Source organism: Chiloscyllium punctatum, chromosome 1 (genome assembly GCF_047496795.1).
Source record: "Chiloscyllium punctatum isolate Juve2018m chromosome 1, sChiPun1.3, whole genome shotgun sequence".
In the NCBI taxonomy this organism is placed as follows: Eukaryota; Metazoa; Chordata; class Chondrichthyes; order Orectolobiformes; family Hemiscylliidae; genus Chiloscyllium; species Chiloscyllium punctatum.
Window position 1 is genome coordinate 222,812 of NC_092739.1, and position 8,135 is coordinate 230,946.

The window sequence follows — 8,135 nt, forward strand, 5'->3', positions numbered from 1 at the left end:
CCCTCTGTTTAAGCCCCTCTGTTTCTCGCCCTCTGTTTCAGCCCCTCTGTTTCAGCCCCTCTGTTTCTCGCCCTCTGTTTCTGCCCCTCTGTTTCTCGCCCTCTGTTTCAGCCCCTCTGTTTCTCGTCCTCTGTTTCTGCCCCGCTGATTCAGCCCCTCTATTTGATCCACTCAGAATCAGCCGCTCTGATTCAGCCCCTCTGTTTCAGACCCTCTGTTTCAGCCCCTCTGTTTCTCGCCCTCTGTTTCAGCCCCTCTGTTTCTCGCCCTCTGTTTCAGCCCCTCTGTTTCTCGCCCTCTGTTTGAGCCCCTCTGATTCAGCCCCTCTGTTTCAGCCCCTCTGATTCAGCCCCTCTGATTCAGCCCCTCTGTTTCTCGCCCTCTGTTTGAGCCCCTCTGATTCAGCCCCTCTGTTTCAGCCCCTCTGATTCAGCCCCTCTGATTCAGCCCCTCTGTTTCAGCCCCTCTGTTTCAGCCCCTCTGTTTCTCACCCACTGTTTCAGCCCCTCTGATTCAGCGCCTCTGATTCAGCCCCTCTAATTCAGCCCCTCTGATTCAGCCCCTGTATTTCCCGCCCCTCTGTTTCCCGCTCCTCTGTTTCAGACCCTCTGTTTCACGCCCCGTGTTTCAGCCCCTCTGTTTCTCGCCCTCTGTTTCAGCCCCTCTGATTCAGCCCCTCTGAATCAGCCCCTCTGTTTCTCGCCCTCTGTTTAAGCCCCTCTGTTTCAGCCCCTGTGTTTCAGTCCCTCTGTTTCAGCCCCTCTGTTTCTCACCCTCTGTTTCAGCACCTCTGTTTCTCGCCCTCTGTTTCAGCCCCTCAGTTTCAGCCCCTCTGTTTCTCGCCCTCTGTTTCTGCCCCTCTGTTTCTCGCCCTCTGTTTCAGCCCCTCTGTTTCTCGCCCTCTGTTTCAGCCTCTCTGTTTCAGCCCCTCTGTTTAAGCCCCTCTGTTTCTCGCCCTCTGTTTCAGCCACTCTGATTCAGCCCCTCTGATTCAGCCCCTCTGTTTCAGCCCCTCTGATTCAGCCCCTCTGATTCAGCCCCTCTGATGAAGCCCCTCTGTTTCTCGCCCTCTGTTTCAGCCCCTCTGTTTCTCGCTCGCTGTTTCAGCCCCTCTGTTTCTCGCCCTCTGTTTCAGCCCCTCTGATTCAGCCCCTCTGTTTCAGCCCCTCTGTTTCTCGCCCACTGTTTGAGCCCCTCTGATTCAGCCCCTCTGTTTCAGCCCCTCTGATTCAGCCCCTCTGATTCAGCCCCTCTGATGAAGCCCCTCTGTTTCTCGCCCTCTGTTTCAGCCCCTCTGTTTCTCGCTCGCTGTTTCAGCCCCTCTGTTTCTCGCCCTCTGTTTCAGCCCCTCTGATTCAGCCCCTCTGTTTCAGCCCCTCAGTTTCTCGCCCTCTGTTTCAGCCCCTCTGTTTCTCGCCCTCTGTTTCAGCCCCTCTGTTTCTCGGCCTCTGTTTCAGCCACTCTGTTTCATCCCCTCTGTTTCAGACACTCTGTTTCTCGCCCTCTGTTTCAGCCCCTCTGTTTCTCGCCCTCTGTTTCAGCCCCTCTGTTTCAGCCCCTCTGTTTCAGCCCCTCTGTTTCAGCCCCTCTGTTTCTCGCCCTCTGTTTCAGCCCCTCTGTTTCTCGCCCTCTGTTTCAGCCCCTCTGTTTAACCCCTTCTGTTTCTCGCCCTCTGTTTCTGCCCCTCTGTTTTTCGCCCTCTGTTTCAGCCCCTCTGAATCAGCCCCTCTGTTTCAGCCCCTCTGTTTCAGCCCCTCTGTTTCAGCCCCTCTGTTTCTCGCCCTCTGTTTCAGCCACTCTGTTTCTCGCCCTCTGTTTCAGCCCCGCTGATTCAGCCCCCCTGTTTCAGCCTCTCAGAATCAGCCCCTCTGCTTCAGACCCTCTGTTTCAGTCCCTCTGTTTCTCGCCCTCTGTTTCAGCCCCTCTGTTTCTCGCCCTCTGTTTCAGCCCCTCTGTTTCTCGCCCTCTGTTTCAGCCCCTCTGTTTCAGCCCCAATGTTTCTCGCCCTCTGTTTCAGCCCCTCTGTTTATCGCCCTCTGTTTCAGCCCCTCTGTTTCTCGCCATCTGTTTCAGCCACTCTGATTCAGCCCCTCTGTTTCAGCCCCACTGTTTCTCGCCCTCTGTTTGAGCGCCTCTGATTCAGCCCCTCTGTTTCAGCCCCTCTGATTCAGCCCTTCTGATTCAGCCCCTCTGATTCAGCCCCTCTGTTTCTCGCCCTCTGTTTCAGCCCCTCTGTTTCTCGCCCTCTGTTTCAGCCCCGCTGATTCAGCCCCTCTGTTTCAGTCCCTCTGTTTCTCGCGCTCTGTTTCAGCCCCTCTGTTTCTCGCCCTCTGTTTCAGCCCCTCTGTTTCTCGCCCTCTGTTTCAGCCCCTCTGTTTCAGCCCCTCTGTTTCAGCCCCTCTGTTTCAGCCCCTCTGTTTCAGCCCCTCTGTTTCTCGCCCTGTGTTTCAGCCCCTCTGTTTCAGCCCCTCTGTTTCAGCCCCTCTGTTTCATCCCCTCTGTTTCAGCCCCTCTGTTTCTCGCCCTCTCTTTCTCACCCTCTGTTTCTCGCCCTCTGTTTCAGCCCCTCTGTTTTTCGCCCGCTGTTTCAGCCCCTCTGTTTCTCGCCCTCTGTTCCAGCCCCTCTGTTTCAGCCCCTCTGATTCAGCCCCTCTGATTCAGCACCTAAGTTTCTCCCCCTCAGTTTCTCGCCCTCTGTTTCAGCCCCTCTGTTTCAGCCCCTCTGTTACAGCCCCTCTGTTTCTCGCCCTCTGTTTCAGCCCATCTGTTTCTCGGCCTCTGTTTCAGCCCCTCTGTTTCAGCCCCTCTGTTTCAGCCCCTCTGTTTCTCGCCCTCTGTTTCAGCCCCTCTGTTTATCGCCCTCTGTTTCAGCCCCTCTGTTTCTCGCCCTCTGTTTCAGCCCCTCTGTTTCAGCCCCTCTGTTTCTCGCCCTCTGTTTCAGCCCCTCTGTTTCTCGCCCTCTGTTTCAGCCCCTCTGTTTCAGCCCCTCTGTTTCTTGCCCTCTGTTTCAGCCCCTCTGTTTCTCGCCCTCTGTTCCAGCCCCTCTGTTTCAGCCCCTCTGTTTCAGCCCCTCTGTTTCAGCCCCTCTTTTTCAGCCCCTCTGTTTCTCGCCCTGTGTTTCAGCCCCTCTGTTTCAGCCCCTCTGTTTCAGCCCCTCTGTTTCATCCCCTCTGTTTCAGCCCCTCTGTTTCTCGCCCTCTCTTTCTCACCCTCTGTTTCTCGCCCTCTGTTTCAGCCCCTCTGTTTTTCGCCCGCTGTTTCAGCCCCTCTGTTTCTCGCCCTCTGTTTCAGCCCCTCTGTTTCAGCCCCTCTGATTCAGCCCCTCTGATTCAGCCCCTCAGTTTCTCCCCCTCAGTTTCTCGCCCTCTGTTTCAGCCCCTCTGTTTAAGCCCCTCTGTTACAGCCCCTCTGTTTCTCGCCCTCTGTTTCAGCCCATCTGTTTCTCGCCCTCTGTTTCAGTCCCTATGTTTCAGCCCCTCTGTTTCTCGCCCTCTGTTTCAGCCCCTCTGTTTCTCGCCCTCTGTTTCAGCCCCTCTGTTTCTCGCCCTCTGTTTCAGCCCCTCTGTTTCAGCCCCTCTCTTTGTTGCCCTCTGTTTCTGCCCCTCTGTTTCTCGCCCTCTGTTTCAGCCCCGCTAATTCAGCCCCTCTGTTTGAGCCCCTCTTAATCAGCCCCTCTGATTCAGCCCCTCTGTTTCAGCCCCTCTGTTTCAGCCCCTCTGTTTCAGCCCCTCTGTTTCTCGCCCTCTGTTTCAGCCCCTCTGTTTCTCCCCCTCTGTTTCAGCACCGCTGATTCAGCCCCTCTGTTTCAGCCCCTCTGAATCAGCCCCTCTGATTCAGCCCCTCTGTTTCAGCCCCTCTGTTTCTGCCCCTCTGTTTCAGCCACTCTGTTTCTCGTCCTCTGTTTCAGCCCCTCTGTTTCTCGCCCTCTGTTTAAGCCCCTCTGTTTCAGCCCCTCTATTTCAGCCCCTCTGTTTATCGCCCTCTGATTCAGCCCCTCTGTTTCTCGCCCTCTGTTTCAGCCCCTCTGTTTAAGCCCCTCTGTTTCTCGCCCTCTGTTTCAGCCCCTCTGTTTCAGCCCCTCTGTTTCTCGCCCTCTGTTTCTGCCCCTCTGCTTCTCGCCCTCTGTTTCAGCCCCTCTGTTTCTCGTACTCTGTTTCTGCCCCGCTGATTCAGCCCCTCTATTTGATCCACTCAGAATCAGCCGCTCTGATTCAGCCCCTCTGTTTCAGCCCCTCTGTTTCAGCCCCTCTGTTTCTCGCCCTCTGTTTCAGCCCCTCTGTTTCTCGCCCTCTGTTTCAGCCCCTCTGTTTCTCGCCCTCTGTTTGAGCCCCTCTGATTCAGCCCCTCTGTTTCAGCCCCTCTGATTCAGCCCCTCTGATTCAGCCCCTCTGTTTCAGCCCCTCTGTTTCAGCCCCTCTGTTTCTCACCCTCTGTTTCAGCCCCTCTGATTCAGCGCCTCTGATTCAGCCCCTCTGATTCAGCCCCTCTGAATCAGCCCCTCTGTTTCTCGCCCTCTGTTTAAGCCCCTCTGTTTCAGCCCCTGTGTTTCAGTCCCTCTGTTTCTCGCGCTCTGTTTCAGCCCCTCTGTTTCTCGCCCTCTGTTTCAGCCCCTCTGTTTCTCGCCCTCTGTTTCAGCCCCTCTGTTTCAGCCCCTCTGTTTCAGCCCCTCTGTTTCAGCCCCTCTGTTTCAGCCCCTCTGTTTCTCGCCCTGTGTTTCAGCCCCTCTGTTTCAGCCCCTCTGTTTCAGCCCCTCTGTTTCATCCCCTCTGTTTCAGCCCCTCTGTTTCTCGCCCTCTCTTTCTCACCCTCTGTTTCTCGCCCTCTGTTTCAGCCCCTCTGTTTTTCGCCCGCTGTTTCAGCCCCTCTGTTTCTCGCCCTCTGTTCCAGCCCCTCTGTTTCAGCCCCTCTGATTCAGCCCCTCTGATTCAGCACCTAAGTTTCTCCCCCTCAGTTTCTCGCCCTCTGTTTCAGCCCCTCTGTTTCAGCCCCTCTGTTACAGCCCCTCTGTTTCTCGCCCTCTGTTTCAGCCCATCTGTTTCTCGGCCTCTGTTTCAGCCCCTCTGTTTCAGCCCCTCTGTTTCAGCCCCTCTGTTTCTCGCCCTCTGTTTCAGCCCCTCTGTTTATCGCCCTCTGTTTCAGCCCCTCTGTTTCTCGCCCTCTGTTTCAGCCCCTCTGTTTCAGCCCCTCTGTTTCTCGCCCTCTGTTTCAGCCCCTCTGTTTCTCGCCCTCTGTTTCAGCCCCTCTGTTTCAGCCCCTCTGTTTCTTGCCCTCTGTTTCAGCCCCTCTGTTTCTCGCCCTCTGTTCCAGCCCCTCTGTTTCAGCCCCTCTGTTTCAGCCCCTCTGTTTCAGCCCCTCTTTTTCAGCCCCTCTGTTTCTCGCCCTGTGTTTCAGCCCCTCTGTTTCAGCCCCTCTGTTTCAGCCCCTCTGTTTCATCCCCTCTGTTTCAGCCCCTCTGTTTCTCGCCCTCTCTTTCTCACCCTCTGTTTCTCGCCCTCTGTTTCAGCCCCTCTGTTTTTCGCCCGCTGTTTCAGCCCCTCTGTTTCTCGCCCTCTGTTTCAGCCCCTCTGTTTCAGCCCCTCTGATTCAGCCCCTCTGATTCAGCCCCTCAGTTTCTCCCCCTCAGTTTCTCGCCCTCTGTTTCAGCCCCTCTGTTTAAGCCCCTCTGTTACAGCCCCTCTGTTTCTCGCCCTCTGTTTCAGCCCATCTGTTTCTCGCCCTCTGTTTCAGTCCCTATGTTTCAGCCCCTCTGTTTCTCGCCCTCTGTTTCAGCCCCTCTGTTTCTCGCCCTCTGTTTCAGCCCCTCTGTTTCTCGCCCTCTGTTTCAGCCCCTCTGTTTCAGCCCCTCTCTTTGTTGCCCTCTGTTTCTGCCCCTCTGTTTCTCGCCCTCTGTTTCAGCCCCGCTAATTCAGCCCCTCTGTTTGAGCCCCTCTTAATCAGCCCCTCTGATTCAGCCCCTCTGTTTCAGCCCCTCTGTTTCAGCCCCTCTGTTTCAGCCCCTCTGTTTCTCGCCCTCTGTTTCAGCCCCTCTGTTTCTCCCCCTCTGTTTCAGCCCCGCTGATTCAGCCCCTCTGTTTCAGCCCCTCTGAATCAGCCCCTCTGATTCAGCCCCTCTGTTTCAGCCCCTCTGTTTCTGCCCCTCTGTTTCAGCCACTCTGTTTCTCGTCCTCTGTTTCAGCCCCTCTGTTTCTCGCCCTCTGTTTAAGCCCCTCTGTTTCAGCCCCTCTATTTCAGCCCCTCTGTTTATCGCCCTCTGATTCAGCCCCTCTGTTTCTCGCCCTCTGTTTCAGCCCCTCTGTTTAAGCCCCTCTGTTTCTCGCCCTCTGTTTCAGCCCCTCTGTTTCAGCCCCTCTGTTTCTCGCCCTCTGTTTCTGCCCCTCTGCTTCTCGCCCTCTGTTTCAGCCCCTCTGTTTCTCGTACTCTGTTTCTGCCCCGCTGATTCAGCCCCTCTATTTGATCCACTCAGAATCAGCCGCTCTGATTCAGCCCCTCTGTTTCAGCCCCTCTGTTTCAGCCCCTCTGTTTCTCGCCCTCTGTTTCAGCCCCTCTGTTTCTCGCCCTCTGTTTCAGCCCCTCTGTTTCTCGCCCTCTGTTTGAGCCCCTCTGATTCAGCCCCTCTGTTTCAGCCCCTCTGATTCAGCCCCTCTGATTCAGCCCCTCTGTTTCAGCCCCTCTGTTTCAGCCCCTCTGTTTCTCACCCTCTGTTTCAGCCCCTCTGATTCAGCGCCTCTGATTCAGCCCCTCTGATTCAGCCCCTCTGAATCAGCCCCTCTGTTTCTCGCCCTCTGTTTAAGCCCCTCTGTTTCAGCCCCTGTGTTTCAGTCCCTCTGTTTCAGCCCCTCTGTTTCTCACCCTCTGTTTCAGCACCTCTGTTTCTCGCCCTCTGTTTCAGCCCCTCTGTTTCAGCCCCTCTGTTTCTCGCCCTCTGTTTCTGCCCCTCTGTTTCTCGCCCTCTGTTTCAGCCCCTCTGTTTCTCGCCCTCTGTTTCAGCCCCGCTGATTCAGCCCCTCTGTTTCTGTCCCTCCGTTTCAGCACCTCTGTTTCAGTCCCTCTGTTTCTCGCCCTCTGTTTCAGCCCCTCTGTTTCTCGCCCTCTGTTTCAGCCCCTCTGTTTCTCGCCCTCTGTTTCAGCCCCTCTGTTTCAGCCCCCCTGTTTCAGCCCCTCTGTTTCTCGCCCTCTGTTTCAGCCACTCTGATTCAGCCCCTCTGTTTCAGCCCCTCTGTTTATCGCCCTCTGTTTCAGCCACTCTGATTCAGCCCCTCTGTTTCAGCCCCTCTGTTTCTCGCCCACTGTTTGAGCCCCTCTGATTCAGCCCCTCGGTTTCAGCCCCTCTGATTCAGCCCATCTGATTCAGCCCCTCTGATGAAGCCCCTCTGTTTCTCGCCCTCTGTTTCAGCCCCTCTGTTTCTCGCTCGCTGTTTCAGCCCCTCTGTTTCTCGCCCTCTGTTTCAGCCCCTCTGTTTCAGCCCCTCTGATTCAGCCCCTCTGATTCAGCCCCTCAGTTTCTCGCCCTCTGTTTCAGCCCCTCTGTTTCAGCCCCTCTGTTTCAGGGCCTCTGTTTCTCGCCCTCTGTTTCAGCCCCTCTGTTTCTCGGCCTCTGTTTCAGCCACTCTGTTTCATCCCCTCTGTTTCAGACACTCTCCTTCTCGCCCTCTGTTTCCGCCCCTCTGTTTCTCGCCCTCTGTTTCAGCCCCTCTGTCTCTCGCCCTCTGTTTCAGCCCCTCTGTTTCAGCCCCTCTGTTTCAGCCCCTCTGTTTCAGCCCCTCTGTTTCTCGCCCTCTGTTTCAGCCCCTCTGTTTCTCGCCCTCTGTTTCAGCCCCTCTGTTTAACCCCTTCTGTTTCTCGCCCTCTGTTTCTGCCCCTCTGTTTCTCGCCCTCTGTTTCAGCCCCTCTGAATCAGCCCCCCTGTTTCAGCCCCTCTGTTTCAGCCCCTCTGTTTCAGCCCCTCTGTTTCTCGCCCTCTGTTTCAGCCACTCTGTTTCTCGCCCTCTGTTTCAGCCCCGCTGATTCAGCCCCCCTGTTTCAGCCTCTCAGAATCAGCCCCTCTGCTTCAGCCCCTCTGTTTCAGTCCCTCTGTTTCTCGCCCTCTGTTTCAGCCCCTCTGTTTCTCGCCCTCTGTTTCAGCCCCTCTGTCTCTC